At 31.7% G+C, this 25,454-nt stretch overlaps 1 protein-coding gene and 1 long non-coding RNA gene across 2 annotated transcripts in view; one reads left to right on the forward strand and one right to left on the reverse strand.

Annotated features, from left to right (window-relative positions):
* Positions 1–10,450: 10,450 nt before the first annotated feature.
* On the forward strand, positions 10,451–12,597 carry LOC126886883 (uncharacterized). Its single transcript, XR_007698809.1, has 2 exons — positions 10,451–10,637; positions 10,854–12,597. It is a non-coding gene; the product is annotated as an uncharacterized LOC126886883 (long non-coding RNA).
* A 1,945-nt stretch (positions 12,598–14,542) lies between these two features.
* Positions 14,543–25,454, reverse strand: part of LOC126886882 (zinc finger protein 226-like) — an 88,267-nt gene continuing 77,355 nt past the window's right edge. The window contains exon 3 of the transcript XR_007698807.1: positions 14,543–18,340. The gene's annotated coding sequence lies outside the window, so the exon portion shown is untranslated. The remainder of the gene's footprint in view (positions 18,341–25,454) is intronic.

Raw genomic sequence — 25,454 nt, forward strand, 5'->3', positions numbered from 1 at the left:
ATATATGGGAGAGGGCAAAATAAGCTCTGTTTGCCTGCGTTATTCTCTTCCGTATTTCTCCATCTTCTGATCCGTCGGCATATATTTCTACTCCCAGGTATGTAAACTTTTCAACCGTTTCAATGTCATCTTCATGTATAATGTTTTCTGGGACTATATTTCTTCTCGTCTGAGTCATTATCTTTGTTTTTTCTGTGTTAATTTCCAGACCTAGCATTTTTGTTTGTGTTTTTAACTCTGCATATGTTTCCTGTGCTCCTGTTGATGTTCTACTCATAATATTAATATCATCAGCATAAGCGGCAAGTTGAACCGTTCGGTTGGTCAGTAGATTTCCTCGTCCAGTTTGCATTTTCTTAACCGCATACTCCAGTGTCAGGTTAAACAATGTTGTCCCATCTCTCTGCTTTAGTCCCTGCGAAATGTTGAAAAAGTCTGTCCGGTGGTTTTGTATTCGTACACATGATGATTTTTGACTTAAAATCATTATCCACCACAAATGCGACTCCACATTCTTTGTTTCCTTGTTCCTTCCCACTATATATAGGTCTGGATCCCGCGTATGAAAAAAAAGTTGATTAATAGCAAGCTGAAAATTTGTTAATAGCTTTAGGGTGTCTAGTCGGACAAACTTTGATATATGGAAACACTGGAACAGGGGAAGTTTTAATTGTGGAACAGGTTAAAAATTTGGAACGGTCAGACCACGAAAACGGCACATGTATTTTATCAGACAGAACAGACTTAAACTCTCCGAACAGAGATTAAACTCTCATGCAAAAATCAGACTGCTATTTATCACCAAATGGGCGTCTTAATGAGTGGAACATGTCTTGTATGACAGGTGATAAATAGCAGTCTGATTTTTGCATGAGAGTTTAATCTCTGTTCGGAGAGTTTAAGTCTGTTCTGTCGGACAAAATAAATGTGCCGTTTTCGTGGTCTGACCGTTCCAAATTTTTAACCTGTTCCACAATTAAAACTGCCCCTGTTACAGTGTTCCCATATATCAAAGTTTATCCGACTAGACACCCTTAAGCTATTAACAAATTTTCAGCTTGCTATTAATCAACTTTTTTTTCATACGCGGGATCCAGACCTAATAGAATTAAGTGCGTTTTAGTGTCCCTGACACCTTTCCCCAGCCATCTTGTCTCCTGAAGAGCAGTAATCATAAGCTTATATCTTTTTAGTTCTTGCAGAAGTGCGGTTTGAGCTCCTGGTCTATTTAGCGTCCTCACATTCCAGTTTCCAAATGCATAGTCCATGTTTCGTAGCTTGAGTCGTTTCCGAAAGTTCCGTCCTGTATTCCGAGGCAAATGTTCAGGTTTCGTAACAGTGTGTTTTTTTCGGGAGTGGGTTGTCAGCCCACTGCCCAACCTTCCTCTTTCATCCGGGCTTAGGACCGGCAATGGTGACTCCTGAGCTACTCGATTCACCCATTTGTCACCACAGGTGGAGTTGATATTTGTCTATTATGCTTTCACAATATCCCGACAGTCGATCGTAAAGAATGTAGGCCAATATTTTGTAGGTCACGTTTAGCAGGGTAATGCCTCTGTAGTTATGACAAACTGTTTGGTCTCCTTTCTTGTGAATAGGTACAATTATACCAAAGAATACATATCTACCACAAGAACCGACACGGAAGGATTATCTATGAACTAAATTTTTATGCGCATGTGCGAGATCGGCCATTTCTCAATTTGCCTCAATAGCAAATAATTTTGGTGACTTTTGTCTTGTACAGGATCGGCGTTTGTTGTTTGTTTGGCTTGGAGTTAGTATTTTGTTTTTGTATCAGATAGCTCGTAATATTTTGTATAGACTTATTTTCTAGGTTTTAAGTTTAGTTTTTATTTTATTTGTGTATAGTTTATTAGTGTAGTATTTATTCGTGTGTACATAGTTACGTGGTTTATTTACTGTTGGAATGGTTGCGAAACGACGAGGGTTTTCATGTATATTTCGTGGCTGCCAGAGAAGAACAGGGGATGGTTTAAGCCTATTTTCAATCCCAGAAAATCAGGAAAGGTATGTAGCAATTTTGTTATACCTTTATCGATAGAGAAGTTTGTTATGTATACATAATGGTAATATTACTGCAGTATAGCACGAGTTTTGTTGGAATCATATGAGAGTGAGTACAAAGACACACACACAGAATAATTTTTTCTAATTCCACTTTAAATCACTTTTTCTCTTTTCTCGATTCCTTGTTAGTTTTTATTGTGTACTATATATATTTTTTAAGTTATTACATCTTTATATTTATAGAAATAAAATAGTACAATACTTATTGGTTTTTTATTTATTTACCACAATATTCGACTTTAAAGAATGTACCTACTTTTGGCTGGTTTCCAAAACAATAAAAATTAAAAATACTGACATTCGATTTTAACATACAGTTTCTTGTTGTTGATCACGAACATTTGTTACCCAAAAAGAATTGGATTCCGTGACGGTTACAACGGCTGTGTTATTTTTCGATTATTTTACGAAATATAATGAATTAAGAAATACCTCAACAAACAAGTAATTGGTCCTAGGTTTTCACCCAAAGTAATCGAAAGTAGAACTGGAAGCCGATATTTGAACTCTTCATGTAATTTTGCGTCGATTGATATACGATTTTACTCACTTTTAGTCATCTTTATTAAATTCATATCATATTTTGAGTGACTTTAAAACAGTACTTACGGTTGTAACTCTAAAACCGAAGTCCGATGTCAAATTTCTCATCTTTAATACCATGCATGGGTTATAAGCTTTCATTCGACACCTCATTTGTCATTATATCTGTATTAGTAACTAAGGAGTTGTATTCGCGGTCGGACGGACAGACAGCCTATTAGGTCACACCAAGTCGTTCAAATTCTCACCAACTTGTTCACATTTTTTCAAAATTGGTGAAAACAACAAAATATATTTTGTATCGTTGTATAAATATAAGCCAAAAATAATAATTAGTGAATGTCACGCCACTATAATATATTTTATTATTGGTCTTTCAATGCTAAAATCAGGATAAAAAAAGGTATTTTATCCATGGTTTTAGTCAATATAATTACTTTGTGTTGTATTTGTAACCTTTTGTAAATCAAAAATAATTCCACCATATTAAGAATGTCAACAAAAGCCGGCCCTGCATGCAACCTTTGTCTCAGTGCAGCTAAAATTTTATTAATACACGCCAGAAATGTGAGACTTTTCTCAGTGTACTCGTGTGTCCTCTTGGCAACTCGATACTAAAATTAAGTACATGCTAACAACAAAAGAATCGCCGCCCGTGTCGGTTCTTATACCTACGTTCCAATCTTCTGGCAGTTTCACCTGCTTCCAAATCAGTTCTAGTAGCCTACTTATACTACAGGTCAAATTTTTGGCGCCATGTTTTTTGAACGGCATACCTTCTGAATTTTGCGCCAAATTTTTGGCGCAAAGTTCAGAAGGTATGCCGTCTGATCCAGGAGCTTCATTTTCTTGCATTTTGAGTGTAGTTTTAGATTTTCTTCAATATACGGGATAATTTTAAAATATATACAAAATTTTTTTATTGCTCAGGGAATTTGCAATAATTAGGATATAATAATATGGCACAAAATAAACAACAAATTACGAAAAATATTAAAATTTTAGAAAAATAAGCAAACAATGTACATAACCTTGACATTGTTGTCATGGCATATATGCAGGGCCGGATTTAAAGGAGGGCAGGCTGGACAGCTGCCCCCACAGCCCCAAACGTAAAAAAATCAGCATATTATTCACATAGAACAATTTTTATCATCAATTAACTGTGATATTTCGGTACATGGAAGATTTCATTGCTCTTGAAAGGTTTCTCATATATTTGTCAAATCACAGTCATAAAGCAGAAGATACATTTAATTTTCTAATGACATTCTTGCAAGAATATATGATATCGATTTTAAAAACTGCAGGGGACAGTCATACGACAACGCGTCTATTATGAATGGAAAATCCAATGGTGTTTAAGCTAAAATTACACTCTAACAACACAAAACATTCCAGGAATGTACTATCGAAGTTCTATTATAATGCTTGAGTGTCCTGTTCTATTTGAATCAAAGTTCTATTAATGAAATTCAAGGAACATTCGGTGAACATCTGATTAAATTATTGGTGGAATGTTACCACAAGACATTCTATGAACATACTACCAATGTCCTTTATTTTAAGAGAGGCCATTTACTATTCAATTTGCGTTCATTTTCAAATTTGCCGCGCGTGTATCGTAAGGTCGTGTGGTTATCACATTTCATGATAACCTAAAAATTTCTGATAGGAAAATGCATAAAGAATATTGAAAAAATGGAAATGAGTGGCTTTTTTTGCTTTTCTGTCTGTTAGTTTTGCTCTGGGTGGATCTCTTTTGTTTAAACAATTATGTAAGTATTATAAAATCCGTTTTCAATTTTCTTTATTCTTTATGAAACGAATTATTTATCCATTTTATTACCTGTAATAGTACCTATTTCTTTTGATTTTTAATTGTAAAGAATAGAAAAACACAAACTTATGTAATAAGTTTTGAACTTATGAAATAGTACTTATTTCTTTTGATTTTTAATTGTAAAGAATAGAAAAACACAAACTTATGAAGAATTAGTTACCGAAATAAACCGATGCGCAACCATTTCAATTCCAAAATCATACAACAATAACAAATATCCTACAAACAAGCTACCAAAACCATGGTGGGATAATAACTGCGAATCAGCTGCAAATAACCGCAAAACAGCATATAGACGTTATAAAACAAATCATAATCTTCACAATCTAATTGAATACAAAAAATTAGATGCCTTAGCAAAGAAAACTTTTAAAATTAGAAAAAAACAAACTTGGACAAATTACTGCGAAAGCTTAAACTCCAACGCTCCAATCAGCGACGTCTGGAAGAAAGTAAATCGCTACAAAAACCGAAAGCAGTCCAATCAACTTCCGATAAACACCGAAGCTGCATGGATAGAAGAGTTCTATTTCAAGATTTCACCTCCTTGGGTTCCAAGTCAAATAAATGAAGCTACAGTTACCGTACCCAGAGAAAACTTCAATTTAGAGAAACCATTTGAATTATGGGAATTAAATCATGAACTCAAGCAAAATAATAGTTCATCTCCAGGGATGGACTGTATATCATATTCTATACTATATTTTCTACCTACAGAATACAAACTATTATTACTACAAATTTTTAACACTATATGGCAAAACAAAAATTTAATTCCCAAAGCATGGAAGGACTATATTGTATTATCTATGAAAAAACCAGGAAAGCCAGATAACAAAGTTGAATCTTACAGACCTATATCTTTAAGTTCCTGTATACTAAAAACTCTAGAGAGATTAATCAAAAATCGGCTTGAGTACTGGCTTGAGTCCGAAGATATCCTTCCCAAATCTCAGACGGCTTTCGAAAATCCAGGTCTACACAAGATGCTCTCACTTCCCTAGTCTCTTCTTTACAGCTCAATTTTACAAATAAGGCGTCGACAGCTGCAGCATTTATAGATGTAACTTCAGCGTTTGATAACATCAATTTAGACATTCTTTATAAAAAATTAGTAGATCTTGGAATGCCAGTTAAAATTACAAATTTCATTGTATCCTTGTACAAGAATAGATGGACTTACTTAAAGATAAACGAGAATCTTTTACCACCAAGGTTAACGAGTATAGGTATACCACAGGGTAGTATTTTGAGACCACTTCTCTTTTCATTGTACAATATAGATTTAGAACACATAGTACCTCCACACTCTAATATTTTACAATTTGCAGATGATGTTGTGTTGTACACCTCCCATTCTTCTCTAGACATTTGTAGACGTCAACTTGAATTTATATTAGATTGTGTAAAAAATGATTACCATTCTCTAGGTTTATCCATATTAACGACAAAGACTGAAATTTGTTTTTTCTCCAAAAAACGCCAAATTCCTCAAGGCACCTTCAAATTAGGTAGAATAGAATTTCCTATAAAAAATTGTGTTAAATATCTTGGGACGTATTTGGATCGTAAATTGTTATGGAAGGATCAAATTCATTATATTATAAAGAAATCAGAAAATTCTATGAATATCCTTAGAGCTTTTTGTAGAACCGGTTGGGGAGCTGACCCGAATATTGCATTGCTATTCTATCGCTCAATGATTCGACCAATTTTCGACTATAGCTGTCATTTATATGGGTCTGCGTCAACAGGATATCTTAATAAAGTTGAAATCCAAAGGAATAAATGTTTGAGACTCTCTCTCGGTTACTTAAAATCTACTCCTATTACTATTATTGAGATTGAAGCTAAGGAACCACCACTTACTCTACGTAGACAGTTTTGTACAGATAAGTTTGTAGCTACAGCTATCTCAAAAAACGTCAGCTACTTAAGGACTATTCGTAACTTGAATATATTAGATTTAAGCCACAAATATTGGTGTACTAAAAAAACCCCATATACGTTGAAAGCTATAGGAAATTGACAATGTATGAACACCAAATGTACAAAAATAAAATACCTCCAATTTACACTAAACCTCCTGAAACTCTCTTTTCCAAGATAATACAAACAAATTACATGGATTCAAACCTTCCAGGCAGTATTATCAACAAAATAATTAAAGACAGGTGGCCTATGTTTCAATATATTTTTACTGACGGCTCCAAAATTCAAAATAAAACCGGAAGTGCAATATATCACTGGAATTCTGAATACAAAGAATCATGCCGATTGCCTAATGAAGCTTCAATATATACTGCCGAGTTATCAGTTTTATTACTTGCGTTAAAATATATAGCCTCTGTTGGTATGGACAATTATATCATTTTCACCGATTGTAGAAGTATTGTGGACAAACTCACTTCTATCCAATCGACAAAAAATCTAAACCACATTGAGATAGAAATTAAGAGTCTATATTATGATACAGTATTGCCTAAAATAAACAGTACTGAAACTGAAACACAGATGTATCTTTGTGCGCGTTGTCATATTCAAATTAACTAGTATAGACCTGTCGAGTAATCTTTAAATAATTACTTATTAAGGCCTAATTGATAAAAATGGTGTTAAATACAGAGGAGAAAGGGTTTCTCGTGGAGCATTATTTTCGCTCATACGGAATCGGCCGACGTAATAGTGCAAGTCTGCTATACGTGTGTGATCAATTCACACAACAGTTTAATAAACGTTGTCCAAGTAATGCTGTAATTTTGAAGGTTGTTGAAAATTACAGCATTAGAACGTTTATTAAACCGTTGCGTTGTGTGAATTAATCACACACGTATTGCAGACTTGCACTATTACGTCGGCCGATTCCGTATGAGCGAAAATAATGCTCCACGAGAAACACTTTCTCTTCTGTATTTAACACCATTTTTAACAATTAGGCCTTAATAAGTAATTATTTAAAGATTACTCGACAGGTCTATACTAGTTAATTTGAATATGACAGCGCGCACAAAAATACATCTGTGTTTCAGTTTCAGTACTGTTTATTTTGGGCAATACTGTATTACTTCCTCGGGCCGTTCAATTATTATTTGTTGGGTTAGAGGACATTCTGGAATATTTGGAAATGAAGAAGTCGACAAATTAGCTAAATCTGCAGCTTTAATCAAACGAAACATAAACAACATACTTCTACCGCAGTAACCGATATAGATAATATCAGTAAAAACCATTGCAAACAAAATGGGCAACGTGTATATAACCAAAGTACAACGGGAATAAATTTTAGAAATTGCCAACCACTAATTCCCAATGAGAGAGGTTTAAACAAGAATCAAATAGGCTATTTATAAAAACAATAAACAGAATGAGGTCAAATCACGCACTAACCCCAGCATACAAACACAGCATAGGTAGCAGTGATAACCCATACTGCGCCTGTGGTGGAATGGGAGATCTACAGCACCTCATATTGGAGTGTGGACAGTACAGACAAAATATTAAAGTAATGTATGAAAAGTTAATTGATCTAAATTGTCCTTTACCTGTCAATTTAAACGAAATTCTTTTTCCAAAAAATAAGCAGACGTTACAATGTCTTTACGAATATGTAACGTCCTGTAAATTTAAATTTTAAATAGGCTTAGATAATAAAATTAAAAATTGTAAAAATATCACACAAAATTGAAAAATGTATCCATTAATATATTATAACACCCTGTAAATTTAGATAATAAGTAGGCTTAGATATTAACTTAAAATTGTTATTGTAATACCATACAAAAAAAAACAAATAGTCTGGCTAATTGGCTATGTCAAAGCCATTAATAAAAAAAAATAGAAAAACTACCATTCATTTTAATATTTTTACAATCAGCTGAAACTGGTCTACAAAAAATCCAGGAAGGAAACGTATAGCCTTGTGGCTATGAAAGGCAAAAGAAAGATATAAAAAGTGTATTGGCTAGTTGGAAGAAACTCCACATAGTCGATGTTATAATAAGTTATTACTTTATAAACAAATATTCAGAATGTATGGACTTATGGATGCCCACTATGGGGCTGTTCTAGACCAAGAAATATAAAAATTATACAAAGATTCCAGAACAAAATACTGAGAAATATTGTAGATGCTCTGTTTTATTTATTGTTATGGTTAAAGAATACTAATTCAGGTTTCTATTGTATTTTATTATTCTTAAATCTACTTAATACATTTTAATACATGTGGCTTCTTCTGCCGCCATCTTTCCACCTTCCCGCCCAGTCAATCAACCTGACAAGACACTTGACAGGAGGCATGAAAACACATAACATAGAACAACAAAATGTATAACTAACTACACAACACGCTTTTTCTTCTTCTAAAATAAATGATAGTTTTCTAAATACTTTGGGGGTTTAACAACACGAGGGATATGTCTAAAGGCTGTATGACACTATGCATTTTCTTGTATCATTTCTAATATCGTTTCTGATATGTCAAAAAAATGCATAGTGTCATACACAGATACAAGAAACGATATCAGAAACGATACAAGAATTTGTGTCAGGCACAGATTCTTGTACAAGAACTGCGCCAATTTCTGCGCAAAGAACCAAAACGTAAAACCTGCTGGTAAAACATACATCTAAATGTCATAATGGCGGCTGAAAATGAGATCATATGATTTATGTCTTGATGAATTTATTTGTGTTTTTGTAAGTATTATTTATAAATCTTTTATTGATACTTAATATACGGTTTGGTATGGACCACTGTTCTACTAATAACCATATATTTAGCTCCTAGTAAAGTTTAAACTATGTATAACTTTGGGTTTCATGTTGCATAATTTTTTAATAAAGGAAATTACAATAGTTCCTAATTTGGATCAAACTGAAGATAATTCTAATGCAAATATTTTAGCACAAATATCAAAACAAAATAAAAACACAAATAATCAACAGTCAACGTAAAATTTCTGGTTAACATTAAAATGTTAAATTTATGTGTTTAAAAGTTTATAAATAATTTTATAAAATCCTTAAAATCAGCTGTAGACGCAGTAACCAATGTAACGTGACACATGGTGACAAACAAAATTTCATCATCACGTACCGAATTTCATACAATTTTCGATACAAGAAGTTGCATAGTGTCATCACAGAATAACTAACCATAAGTTATTCTGTGGTGTCATACAGGGCACAAATGTAGGTACAAGAAACGATACAAGAAAATGTTTATCAGAAACGATATTAGAAATCATACAAGAAAATGCATAGTGTCATACAGTCTTAACACCAGCTTCAGATGGATTATCACCACCATTGTTACAACTTTCATCTGTATCAGTATCACTCATAAATACATATTCGATATCATTATTAGAAACAATTTTACTTTCATCATCTGAGACAGGCTGATCCAAGAAACTATGAGTTTCAAGATTCCTTGAAGCTTCATCATCAGTCTCTTTGACTATAGAACTCTCTTCTGAAAGTATTACATCACTTTCATGATCAGATCCGGTCTCAGAGAATGAATAACTATCGCTATTTGTTGGTATCATTATATTAGGGTTTGTAGTATTAACAACAGCATCTGTGGTGGGATCACGATCAGTAGAATGGTAGAATGCTGACGTCACAAAAATAATTCTACAATCGACAATTTTGGTATCACGTTAACACGCTTTGGAAAGTAGAATCAGTGCTCGGCAATGTTCGGATATTCTACTAGCCGTGTTAAAAATATCGCTTCTTCTTCTTAAAAATATTGCTGTTTGACGTGTGGTTGTCTTTATTTTGTGGTGGTTGTATTCAAAAAGCTAACCTAAAGAAAGATTATTATTTGTGATTATTTTCAATTTGTATATTTTTGTCTTGGGTTGTTTGGAACTATTTTATTAGAAATCACTAAATTTTTGAATTTTACCTGTGACTAGGGAACATTGTTATATTAAGGTATTTTTATGTAGGTATTTTTTTCTATAAATTCCTGTTACTGTAAAGGAAAAATAACACAATAAGTTGTAGGTTCATATCACTTATTAATTATTATTAATATATTTTGATGTTTATATTAAATACCGATATAGTTCGACGTTCAGATGCTTCCTGCTCGGATACTTGGTCATATACAAAGAAATGAGCAATTAAGAAATGAAATAAATAGGTATAATATAGAGGAGAATAATGAGAAGGGAAAGTGATGCAGTTACTTTAGGAGTTTGTAGATCTATTTATATCAACAACAGACATAGTGAACTATTTAATTATTAATTATTATTAATATATTTTGATGTTTATATTAAATACTGATATAGTTTGACGTTTAGATGCTTCCTGCTCATATACAAAGAAATGAGCAATTAAGAAACGAAATAAATAGGTATAATATAGAGGAGAATAATGAGAAGGGAAAGTGATGCATTTACTTTAGGAGTTTATAGATTTATTTATATTAACAACAGACATGGTGAACTATTTTTTTGAGAGGCTTATACCTCATAATATGTGATAATCCGTTCATCCAAGCAGTGTTGAGCCTTCACTGTAAATTTTTACCTCACTTATTTTTATGCAATAAGTTCCTATCAAAGAGTAGTCGGTCAGAGCTATCAGTTATTTTTCGTCCGCTATAACTCTTCCCACGTGTAGCGATTCATTTTCAAACAAATTAAGTCAAAACATAAAGTGAAATGAACGTTGATGTGTATATACATTTTGTATACTAATATACTAAGCACATCGGCGTACGTTTCACTTTATGCCTATATATAACTACTATATCAATTGCCTAAAATACTGTTAGCATCCGTTTAAATGATGTAACAAATTTAACAATTGAACATCTAAGTGAAGAGTCGATTATCTTTCCTACTACATTCGTTCAAAAAGAGAATTTTAAAAGAAAATTTATGCAGAAGTTTAACTTTCCTGGCTGTGTAGGGGCCATAGTTTGCACACATGTTGCTATAATTGCTCCAACGGAACGGGAACATAACTATCTTAATAGAAAAGTTATCTTTCTAAAAATGTAGAAATTGTAACACTCGTTATATAACACTACTTACTTGTAATATTATATTATGTACTATATGCTGCCAATAATCAATTTATAAAAATAATGTATTATCACATAATATATTATATTGCAAATATCATAAAAATTTGTAGTATTTGTTGATATTTGTGTTGAAAAAACTTTGACTAACAAAATAAAGAATAAGTAAAAAATTACAATCTTTTAGGCGTGTGATCCAGACTTAAAAATTTTAAACATCGATGCTAGATGGGGAGGTGCAACACATGATGTGGAGAAACTCAAATGTAAAACTTTTTTGCAGCAGATCGTTTAAAATAGAGATCAAAGCATTTTCCATTTCTATTCTGGCAAAGATTACTTTCACTTCTTAGTTATCTTTGCTGGAGGGTGAAGCTTTATATCTTATTATGAAGTATTTTGAACATAAAACTTTTGTTTTATGGATGCATTGATCAAATATCTTAAAGAAATGTTTATTTAAAGTTTCATAATAATTTTTATAAGTAGTTTAATATTATTACTTATTTTTGCACTAGAAATAATAATTGTAAAGCTTCATTGACTAATGGCCAGTTTCACCAAAGATGAATAGTAGTTTATTCGATGAATAAAATTATTCAACTGATAAAACTGACACAACTATGTTTCTCTAACGTCAAATAGTACTTATTTTATTTATTTATCAAATAAATAGTTACTCTTCAAATGAATTGACGAGTTAATCTCACTTTAAATATCTATATAAAGAAAATTTGTCAATTTAATTTTAAATTATCAAACTATTCACTGATTTATTTGTTGTTGGTGAAACTGGCCATAGAGAGTAAAATTGCATTATTTTTCAATTTACATAAATTTGTGGTTTATTTGTGATTTATTCTTTGTTCTTATTTTAGTCTTGGTATGAAACAATGTTAAGACAATACTGTGTGCTTTTTCAGTCCTATGAAAGACAATGTTTTGGATGTAACAGAGAAGTACTACAACTTTGTTATGAAGATTTGTCTTTATGTTATTTTTATAATGTTCATGGATTATATTTGTTTTTATGTTTTCTTCAGTTTAAATAAAGTTTATGTTTTACCCATTATTGATTTTTATTTCAACCTGAAAATTATAATGATAATAGTAAGAGGATTCTGAGGTTTTTCTGCAGAAACAATGCATTTTTTGAGAAAAAATATTTCACAAAAATTAAGGTTAATTTTGTAAAAGTCAGACTGTCCTCTGTAGTTAATTTACATATATTTTTATATTGTTCTGAAGCTGCTTCTTTGTGATATCGTATGCAATATACTATTTTATTGTGAAATAATCCACGATTTAGTTAAAAATAAAATTTATTAACGTTTCAACTTCCAAGTCGGAAATCGTTATTGAAATACAAAATCTTAATTAATATTTTAGTACTCATTAATAAGTTGAATTAAAATTGATTACTTATATTAATTTATATTTTATATTTCGATAACTGCTTCGGAAGTGGAAGTTAAAACGTCAATAAATTTAATTTTTCACTTAAATTGTGGCTTTTTCCCAATAAAATAGTAAATCATATATTTTTATTAACTAAACTTATGCCTGGTAGCACCAACAAATCTTAAACTCAGCTCAGCTCATAGATATGGCCGCTTTAAGTTTCACTCACATTGCACCATAATTTTCGATTCTTATCTAAATAAATAAATAAATTAAATAATCCATTGTGCCAAGCTGAAAACTGATCTAAGACTCAATGATGCCACACATACATATATTTCGCAATCTGAGCTTAAGGCACGTCTAAAGTTTAAGATCTGTTGGTGCAACCAGGCATTAAACATCTTTATATAGGTAAGCTTTCAGAATACAAATAATGTGCAAAAGAATAAGCATTTTAAATTTTAATCAAAAGATTAAATTCAAACAAATTTTTATAAAAAAACTACAAATAATTTAAATAACTTATTAAAAACAATCACAGTGAAGGTCAAACTTTTTTTTATCTGCATCAACCACTAGGGTTATTAGTGGTATTCTTGTTCTCATGATCATTTTTCAGTGCGTCACAGTTTTTCGATTTCTCTCTAATGCATTTAAGTTAGATGAGACGGAAAAAGCGGTAGCTCCGTGATTAAACACAAAAATAATGCAGCATTACAATGGTTATATACATAAGATGTCTATTCCTAACCTACGTTTGATTCGTTGATATTTAGAATGCGCGTTTTTTCTAGCCAATCAAATACACGTATTACGAACATTTGACGAAAACTTCGTCCATTTTGGCCATTTTTTAGAAGTGTCAAAGAGTCAAGTGACGGTTATTATTCAGGTCAGTATTTTGTGTACCTGTCATTTTGAAATTTCGAATTCGACTTCCCTTGTGTTTCACAACGTTTTTTGCATTATTTTGTGTTTTGGTTTAGAATTTAGTTCGTTAAAAGTTGGTTTTGTTAGAATTTAGTTCGTTAGAATAAATATATTCTAATACTCCAGGTCATTATGCAAGAAAAAGATCCATAGTAAGGAGACGTAACTCATGGCTGAAGAACCTTAGGAACTGGTTTGGATGTAATAACAATGAATTATTTAGAGCCGTGGTTTCAGAAATAAAGATCGCTCTGATGATTGCCAACTTTTGAAGCGGAGACAGCACCTAGAGAAGAAGATAAAAACACAGTTTATGGATAGTTTTTGTGTCATTTTTTAATGTTTCCATATTTATAAATTTAATTAACAAATTGTTTACTTTTTAATTTTATTCCCCTTTATAAAAAATACCTACATGTTAACATATTGTGTAAAAATCATATCTACTAAATTACTAATTAGTTTAATTCCACAAGCTTTTCACCTATGGCTAAGTACGATTCTTGCATCTGTCAGATTCGTCAATAATTACATGAAATATGTCTCGACACACCCAATACAGTATATGACGTCATAATTAATGACGCACTGAAAAATGATAATGAGAACAAGAATAGGTTTATATATTTACTATAAGTATGGGTTGTTAAACAGTATATAAAATCAAAATGTACCTACAATTATGTAGAAAAAAGTTTTATTCATCTAAGAAACATACAGTGTAAGTAGATACATTCACCAATCTATTTTGAGACAAAATTCTATTCTGTAGAGGTTTAAGGTACCAGTATCACGAAGAAATAAAGTTGATGTCTCCAAATAAAGGAAAGCCAAACATGTTATTTAGGTTTGTTGCTTCGTTATCCTGTTATTAGTTATCTCAAAATAAAAACTAATTGTATTTTTGAAAAAACAGTCACTATGAAAAACCACGAGAAACTTTCTTTACATGTCTATGAGGAAAACCGTTGATTGAAATATTATGTAAAACATATTAGTGAAACAATAACAATAAACAAGACAAAAAATACGGAAGCGGGAAAAATAAATATCTGTCATATTGCCATATTGGTTCTGTTTTTGTTTATTAACATGAGAAAGAAAGAGATTAACCGTCCTTTCTACAGCTAAGAAGTGGTAGTTTGAGGAGGATTTTTATTCTACAAGGGTGGGGATAAAATTCGACTGGAAACGACCATTCTATTCATCGTGATACCAAATTTACGCTTGCAGGCGATAATCGACGGTTGCTAGGCAACGTGACGTCAGCATTCTACCATTCTACCGATCGTGATCCCACCGCTGCATTATTATCAAATTCATAGAGTAAATCTGACAGATTTCTATCACATATATTTACAGGTAAATTTGTTTTATTAATAAACTTCCTATTCCTTCTAAATTCATTGCCTTCTACATCTTTAATTAAATAAGATCTATCATTATATGTACATTACTTATTATTTTTCCTTTATTCCAAGAGTTATTTTTTTGGAATAGTACATTATCCCCTTTTTTAAGAAGAGGTAAATCTCTTGCAGTTTTATTGTAAAGCTCTTGGGTTTTTTGTGAATTTCTATTTAATATTGAAATAACTTGTTCCTTGTTCATTATTAATTATTTTTGGCAATAAATTACTTGAAGAAATTGGTAGTTTTGTTTTTACTAGCCGATTTAACAACATTTGTGAGGGAGCATATCCTAATCTAGGATTTCTATATTCAAGCAAATAATATGGCAATTCATCAATATGTTTCATTTTTTAAGCATATTTTAGAAATATCAACATATTTTTCTGCAAAGCCATTTGAGGAGTGCTGACGGGGGCTTGAAAATTCACACTCAAAATTCCAACTCTTAGCAAATTCTTTAAATTCTAAACTATTGTATGGGACATTATCTGAATAAAAAATGTCTGGGCAACCAAACTTTGAAAATATATCTTTACAATGTTTAATAACTGTTCTAGCAGTTTTATCTTGTGTTGAAAAAATTTCTAACCAATGAGAATATGAGTCAACAATTAATAAATAACTTTTGCCTTTATAGTCAAAAAAGTCTGAAAACAATATTTGCCATGCTCTCTCAGGAGTTTTATGACTAATAAGCGTTTCTTTCTGGTTAGCCGGCTTGTTAAGTTGACATACTTCACAATTAGCTACAAGATTCTCTATGTCTGATGACATGTTTGGCCAAATCATTATCTCACGAGCTCTATACTTGCACTTTTGTATTCCAAAATGTGCAGAGTGAATTAATTTCAGCATATCTTGCCTCAAATTAGAAGGAACAATAATTTTAAGTTATCTGACAGAAGTATATCCTGCCTCAGATTATAAAAATATTTAAGATCTGAGCTAAGTTTTTTATTATTTTTAGGCCATTCAGTTAAACAAAAATTCTTAACTTCTTTTAACAAAACATCACTATTAATTGCATTTTGAAATGCTAATTTCTTTTCTTTCGTAATGGGCAAGGTTAAAGAAAGTGCATGGACTATGTACTCTAAATCAGTATCAATAGGAGTCTCCTGTTTAATGTAAGACCTACTTAATGTATCAGCTACATACATTTGTCATCCAGGGAAAAATTCAATTTTAATATTATATTTCTGCAGCTTTAAGAGCATTCTTTGCAATCTGTTACTGACATTATCAAGATTCTTTTGAAAAATAGGAATTAATGGTTTACGATCAGTTTTAATGATAACTTCATGACCATATATACATCCAGAAATGAAACTTTTCACAAGAGAAAACGATACTTAAAAGTTTTCTCAATTTGAGCATATTTCTCTTCAGCCTTGTTTAAAGATCGTGAAGTATATAGGGTGATTGTCCTGCATCATAAAGGAACCGATCCCCTTACTAGAGGCATCGGTTTGTATTACAATTGGAATTTTCTCATCAAACATTCTTAAAATTGGCTTACTTGTGATTAATGCTTTTAAATCATCCATTTCTCTTTGATGTTCCATTAACCACTTAAATTGTATATTATTTCTTGTTAAGTTAAATTTGACAAGTTTGGTATAAATTTTGAAAAAAATTTAAAAAGCCCAAGATTCTCAGTACATCTTTTTTATTTGTAGGTGTTTCTAAAGCTAATACAGCTTGAATGTTCTTTTGTGAAGGTTTAATACCATTTTTTGAAATAATTTGCCCTAGCAAGTTGACTTCATTAAGCTTGTACTGTATAGTTTATCAAAGCTGAATTTAATATTGTAAGTATATGCCTTTTTAAGTACATCCTTGAATGCTATATCATGTTCTTGTTCATTTAAACCTGATATAATAAGATTATCAAAATATATACACACGTTTTTAATATCACCGAATATTTCTGTATTCTTTTTTTGAAAATTTTCTGGAATGCTACTTAATCCGAATGGTACTCTGTTAAATTTATACCTACCAAAAGGGGTGTTAAAAGTACACAAGTCTGAACTTTTATCAGTAAGCTGAATTTGCCAGAATCCATCCTTCATATCGATTACCGAGAATATCGTTTTGCTTTCTAGTCGGCCTAAAATATCATCACATTTGGGTATATTATAATATTCTCTACATATGTATTTGTTGAGTGGTTTTGGGTCCAAACATAAGCGTAAGGTACCATTAGGTTTTTCAACTATCATTAACGAGTTAACCCAATCAGTAGGGTAATCGACTTTTGAAATAATATTTTTTTGTTTAAGATCTTTCAAAAAAGTTGACTTTAATCTTTCACGTAGTGCTAATGGTACCTTTCTTTGTATCTGAACTACAGGATGAGCATCTGCTTTCAACTTAATATCAACCACTCCTGGCATACATCCTAATCCCTCAAAGATAACTTTAAATGTCAAAAATAAGTATTGTTTACTTTTTGGCAAACCTATGTCACCATCCAATAGTTTATTTACTGAATCAATACGACAAATCATATTAAACGACAAACAGTCATTTAACCCTAGTATAGGCTCTGAATCTAACTCAACAAATAGGAATTTTACATGTCTTAGTACCCTTTTATATTCACACTGTAATGTAATATAACCAAGAGGCTTTGACTTAAAATTTCCATATGAAATAATTATCATTGATGTTGGTGTTATATCAGACATTTTAATTTTTAACAATGTAAAATATTTTAATGGTAATACACTAGACTCAGCCCCTGTATCGAGCTTGAAAGATATGTTAATATTATTAATTTTGACATTTTCATACCAACTGTAGTTTTTATTATGACATATTTGCTAGTTTTGTTCACATATCCGCTCCGAGCTTCGCTGGTATCGCCACCTACCTACAGGATTACTAGTATAACTTTTACCGGAAATTTTTTGGAAAGAAAAAAGTGTTGCCTATACTCTGTGAGGTTCGCTGGTATGGCTGCTATCGCCATCTAACGGTTGACTAGTGTTCCTATTTCCAGGGCCTATTTTACCACTAGGCCCGTGAGGCACCTGCCTCGGGCCCGCATTTTAATGGGACCTGGAAAGATAACAAAAAAAAATTTAATTGCAATAACAGCATAAATTTTCAAAATTCTTTCAATTTCCGAACAGGAAATGATATATGATACAATAAGAGTTTTACTCATAAACCATAAACCGTTCTTATCAATTTTTTTAAAAGGACATGAAAATTTTAAAATAAATAATTTTTACACAGAATGTAGTACCTACTTAATAAAAGATAGCGGCTTAAATTTTGTCACGTTTTTTCCTTGAATATAAAGGTTCTCCAATATCTGCAGTTTATACAGTAGGTAAAAATTTTTATTTAGAGGGTCAATTATGCTATTGTAAAATTAAAGCCGTGAAAACACGTGTCTTTGTGAATAAGTACGGTGCTTTGAAAATGCCGAAAATAAACAACTGTGTTTCAACTTTGATACAACTTTCTTTCAAAGAGCCATCTGTGGATGTGGATAAAGTTTATTGCTCATTTTGTGACAAAACCATAAATACATACCTATTATTTGTTATTTTATTTTAAATATTTACATGGTGGTACAAACAAAGACGTTAAAAATTGAGAATATTTTTTAATAAAATTTCCACGAGGAAATTAAATTCTTGTTATTAATAGGATGTTTAAAATTTTCCTGGATTTAACTTCAGGCAACATATAACTTTGCTCCTGTGGGTTGCAGTTTCCAGAGGATGATAGAACCTCTATTGATGGACTTTATATGGCAACAGTTGCCAATGTTTTATATTACTATTATACTATTTTATCCAAACATGTTACATGTTTAGCGTATGAAATATACAGAGTTACAGAGGAAATAAGAAAAAATTTTTCACTAGGTAACAGTTTAATAACAAGCGTCAAAAGATATTTCTGAAATCACCTGTAGGAATACAATGTTATATGCTTCCTGCTATTACACTGCCACCGCAACCCATTTTAACACAATGGGGAACATTTTTGGAAGTTGGAAGCAGCTAATTGCTATGTTGATCATTTTGGTAATTTGAAAAAATTAATTAACATTTTAACGGATGATAGTTGCCAATATCTATTGGAAGCTAAGCAAGCATTCCAAAATAACATTCTTTAAGAGCAACTGTCACTCATAAAATCAAACTATAGTTTTGTTCAGAAAACTATATACCCAATTAGAATCCTCCAAATTATCATAGTAATAGATAGTGCAGTTTTAATAAAATAATTTAAATCATTGTGTCGAAACGTTAAAGGTAATACTTAAAAAAATTTTCCAAAAATTTGAAGCATTCATGAAAAAAAAACAGTGGTTACCAGGTTCTTTCTGAAGTGATTCAAGTACTAGGTGCACATTTTCCGAACCACTTAATTAGAACCAACTATTATCGTAAATTTGAAAAATGACCCAATTACAACAGTCGATGTCGAAAAATCTTCTATTAAGCCATAAGTTTTTGTTAGAAAATTTTGAACAGCATTTAATAATTTATTGTTACCAAAATTCGAAATAATATTATTTGTTAAAATACTTAAATATTTAATTACACAAACTTAGTTTGTCAAATACACACATCCACAATTAATATAACATGTGAAGGTATTGTAAATATTTTTATAAAAAAATATTGTAAATATTTTTTTATTACATGATGCTGATGTTGAGTGAAATCTACATTTTAAACAACTTTTCAGCACATCTATTATCTTACAAAATCCGCATCTTACAAACTTTTTGATAGAAAATAACACAATATCGACGTAGAAACGTTGCTTAAAATTTATTTAACTCATTATTCCCATTAGCAGCACTTCAGGGGAAAGTACAGAAAAGAGTAAAGTTATATTTAATAAATTCTCCAAATCAACAAAGTCTGCTTTCTTTGGCTATTTTAAATATACAGTGAGGACGTTTGAGTTGGAATAAATTCATTATCTCGAGAATGGGCCAATTTGGAGAGAAAAGCTGAGACAGGTCGATTTTTATTTTTAAATTATGACTTTTTGAGGACGGGGTCGAGTTCGCTCCCAATGGTAAGAATTTTACCTGAACTAAAAAAGGTAGAGTCCGAATTGGCTCCCATAGACAAAATTTATTTTACATAAACATGTCGAAAATATCACCCAGCGTTGTCACTTCTTTAAAATTTTCTCTTTTTGTTAGAAACAGGTACCTTCCTAGAAATATCTATGAAAAAGGAGGAAGACCTAACCCTTCGGTCCTAACTTAACTTTCGGGTATTAGAGTGTAGAGCGCAAACCGGCCGATTTCAGGTAAGAGCGCAAAACGGTCGAGCGCATACCGACCGACACCGATAACTTGTGTTAAAATTGCCACATATGCCAATGTTGAACTAAAACAAACTCTAAAAGTATTTGTCTAAAAGTATAATTTTCCTATAAAAAGTCTATATCACTATGTAAATTTCCTAAGCAGTATAAATATTACACGATTTGGCAACAATGTCTAATGTTTCCGCGATTATATGAGAGCCTACCCGCATACATGAGGGAACCAATTCGTATCCTTCTAAAATATACCTGAACGAAGCGGAGCGAACTCGACTTCACCCCCTTTTGACATATATATCATACTAGTGACGTCATCCATCTGGGCGTGATGACGTAATCGATGATTTTTTTGAAAATGAGAGTAGGGGTTGTGTGATAACTCATTTGAAAGGTTATTCAATTCTCTATTCAGTAATATAAACAATAACCTAAATTTTTTATACAGGGTGGCCAAAAAATTTTTTTTACTTAATTAATTGACACAAAATAAGAATGTAAGCTAATTCAAAATACATTTTACTGCTGTCAGAAAGTAGAAAGAAATGTTTATTTGACAAATAAATATTATTTTCGCTTAAATTCATGTCAATGTTAAAGCGACGAGCAATGTTTATTTGTGAAATAAACATTTTTACCTGTTTTCTGACAGCAGTAAAATGTATTTTGATTTAAATGAATTGCTTACATTCTTCTTTTTGTGTCAATTATTTAATAAAAAAAATAGTTTTTGGTCACCCTGTACAAATAATTAGGTTATTGTTTATGTTACCGAATAGAGAATTGAATATCCCTTCAAATGAGCTATCACACAACCCCTATTTTCATTTTAAAAAAAGCATCGATTACGTCATCACGCCCAGATGGAAGACGTCACTCGTATGATATACATATATGCCAAAAAGTAATAATTTAAAAATAAAAATCGACCTGTCTCAGGATTTCTCTCCAAATTCACCCATTCTCGAGATAATGAATTTATTCCAACTCAAACGTCCTCACTGTATAATAAGTATAGAGACAGTGTTTGTATTATATTTTAGTTGCAGGTAATTTCTGTATATAATATTTTAGTATGTTAATTACATTTTTTTATTGTAATTTATAATGTACCAGTAATGTACTATATACTTATTCAATTTTACTCCTGTTTAATAATTTATATAAACAATTAAACAATGTGTAATTGTAAGTCCTAGTGCAATTATAAGAGAAAATTCTCTACTCTATAAGTCGGATAATATTAAAAAAAAGTTACCTGAAAAAGTTATTATTATTATTATTGTTATTAAATTATATTTAGGGGCCCGAAAATTGTGTAGTGCCTCGGGCCTGATTTGAAGTAAAATAGGCTTTGCCTATTTCGGTCGGAATTTTAAAGAGGACAGTAGAAAAGCAAATAATAGTTGTTTCAAACTTATTAGGTATTTAATTCTTATCGTGTAATATTTAGAACGTAAAGAAGTAATTGGATTGTAATTGATAATTAATAGCAGTAAGTACCAAATTTATTATTCATTATGATTATTTTCAAGATTTTGCTTATCGTTCTGACGTTTATGTTGACAACATTAATATTAGAAAAAATTTATTCTGCAAAAAAGTATAATAATTTAATATAATTATAATATTATACTTCTTAAATATTAACTTATGAATGACAGTTAACGGTATCCTACGTTTGCTGTGATTGGTTGTTTTCTTCACGCATTCAAATTTTGTTTCAGGATTGGATTGTAAAATTGAAACCGTCAAAATTCGAGAGTGTGCTAACTGATCCTTTAGCTCAAATTTTTCTACCGTTTTAAAATTAAAATTGTGTTTACTTACTTTTTTCTAATTGCATCAATCCATGTTTGTCGTTGAATCACCTTATGCTTAGCGACAGGAAAGTTGTAGAATACACAGTTACTATTGTAACCAATATTTCGACACTCTTTAATACAACAAATTTCGTGAGACATTTAAAAGCTATAATATGCAACTCTTAATGCAGAACGTCAAAATGGAAATTTCCAGTAAAGGTTTACACATTTGTCACTACTGGCGCTCGCGAATTTTTAATTATCCCCTCTACCTACGAGCTCACAGCGTATAAACACTGAATTATTATCTGATGCTTTATCATAAACAACATTATTACCTTCAAAAACATTAATATTTTGTACCTGTGTTTCTGTTACCTCCGATACTCTTCTCTGGACAGAATTATTTTGGTCCTTGAAAAAACACACTTCGGCAAAGTGTCCCCGTCTTTGGCAATTTCTGCATGTTTGGTTGTAATGCTGGACACTTCCTAGATTCATGTGCGTAGGCACACCGTGAACATTTCTCATTTTTCTTATTTGTTCTTCCTTCAGGTCTTCCATACCTTAAGGCGAGTACTTCCCGAGGCTCCTCCGCTGTTTTGTTGAGCAACTCAACATGCTGCATGGTCACTTCTATGCTTCGACAATATTCCTGCATTTTTTCCAGGGACATAGCAGGCTCTCTTAACAAATGCCGTTGTACTTGCCTATCCTGTATGCCAAGAACCAGTTTGTCTCGAATCATTCTATCAGCATAACTGGCCTTGCATTGGTCATTTTCACATACAAAGGCACAATTGGCAAAAGTTTATGGCAAAAAATGGTCATCAAAAACAAGACAAGACATCTTCAAGTTTGCTGGTCTTGCAGTTTGGAAAAGTGTTGTATACATCTAAACAAGATTCACCAATGATATTAAGCAGTAATGCTATTTTTATTTTCTCAGCTGCAGTATTTTTTTCAGATGCTAACATGAAAATTTCAAACCTCTGTTTCCATTTCAGCTATCCATGTGGTTCCTGTACATTAAAAGCTTCGGGGAGGCTTAAAACATTCCATTTTTAACTTATTTTTATTAAGAATGTAGGACTCAAAATTATTATACCATATTCTTCACACTTGACACCATGTTTTATTTATTGTTATGGTTAAAAAATACTAATTCAGGTTTCGATTGTATTTTATTATTCTTAAATCTACTTAATACATTTTAATACATGTGGCTTCTTCTGCCGCCATCTGTCCACCTTCCCTTAGACAAGGAAAAAAGAGAGGACGGGTAACACTCATTTAAAACACACGTTCCAAAAGTGAAGCCAGTTTTTGGTTTGTTTGTCACCAGAAACATGGCGGTCACGTCAAAAATAACAATGGGTTGCCAGTGGTGGGTGTTCGTTGAAGGTTAAAATTTCATAAAAAATAAAGTAAATCATCATCTAAAATTCTTAATAAAAACATATGTATGTATTGAAACATATGTACGTAATATGAGCAACTTAATAAAACATTTACCGTACACAAATTCTTCATTTTAAATACATTTCATGTTTTTATTTTAAATACTCAATGCATAACAATACCCCAAAGATACGTCGATGATCAAAATCTCTGGTGTCAGTTTGGCTTCACTTTTGGTCATAGGATTACTCGTCCTCTCTCTTTCCTTGTCTAAGCACCTTCCCGCCCAGTCATCAACCTGACAAGACACTTGACAGGAGGCATGAAAACACAAAACATAGAACAACAAAATGTATAACTAACTACACAACATGCTCCTTGGTATGTGACAAACAGTGATCTAAATAAGGCCTAGGAATGGAACCTAGATATATTCATCAAGAAGATGGCAGGAAGTCACGAGCAACAACGTCATAAGTACGAGAATATTGGGGAAATCCAGCTCCTCGATACTACTGGGTAAACTAGAAGATTGAAGAGGACAAAGCCTTTTGAACTAGTTTGAGTGATAGGTGGCAGTGAAAAGCAGAGCATAGTGCTTGTGTGCCTGTGTATGTTAGAATAGTGCACGATCTTGTTAGATTAGATAAGAGACGCTATGGGGTAAGCTCTTCATTTTAAGGAAGAGTAATAATTTAGGTTAAATTAAAATTGCTCATTGGTCAGTTTGTCAGTTATGACCAGATTGTAATTGTAATGTACAATTCAATACAATGAATCATCGTAGTGATGATTATGGAAAAAATATATGACAAGATTTTGTGCAACAAAAATGTTTATATTTATCAAGGATGTATTATTTGGTATGGCCACATATACTTCTGGTATATCGTCGGTGATGTGACAATACCTCCTATCTGCTTTTTCATGAATTTTGTAGGAGACGAAAAACCATTTTTAGGGTTATCTCCTGTTTTCACATGTTTTGTAGTAAATAGATAGTTTAATTTACTACAAAACATGTCAAAAAATATCATATGAGAACAGGAGGTAACTGTAAAAAAAGTTTTTAGTCTCTCTTACAAAACTCATGAAAAAACAATTCGGAGGAATTATGTCACATTAGCGACTATATCCAGGGAATGTCTAAAAAATATACTATGAATTTCCAAAGAACATTCGTAGACATTCATGGAATGTTCCAATAAGACATTCAGGGAATGTTTAAAATGCTGACAGAGGACTTTCCTGGGACATTCAGGGGACGTTCTTGTGCTTTTGAGGACATTCCAGTAATGTTTTCAATGTCCTGTTTGTGTACATTCTAGGAACATACATAGAATGTTTGGTGTTATTAGGGCATGTCTTAAAAGCCGCGTCTCACCATCAAATAATTTGATCAAACAGTTTGAGCAAACTTGACGTACTTGAGGAAGTACGTCATAGTGACGTCACAATTGCAGTTTGTTTGAAATTCTAAAAATCTGTGCTCTCACTATCAGTCTAGTTTGATCAACTTTTTTGTATCGAGTTGTCTAACTTGTTTGTACTTTATTTAAAATTAAAATTTTTCATTATTATCCACAATGAACACTAAGGATGTGACGTCACTAACTGTCACTTTCAGTTTGCTCAAACCAGTTTGATCAAATTATTTGATG

This window comes from Diabrotica virgifera, chromosome 6, assembly GCF_917563875.1.
Source record: "Diabrotica virgifera virgifera chromosome 6, PGI_DIABVI_V3a".
Classification (NCBI taxonomy): domain Eukaryota; kingdom Metazoa; phylum Arthropoda; class Insecta; order Coleoptera; family Chrysomelidae; genus Diabrotica; species Diabrotica virgifera.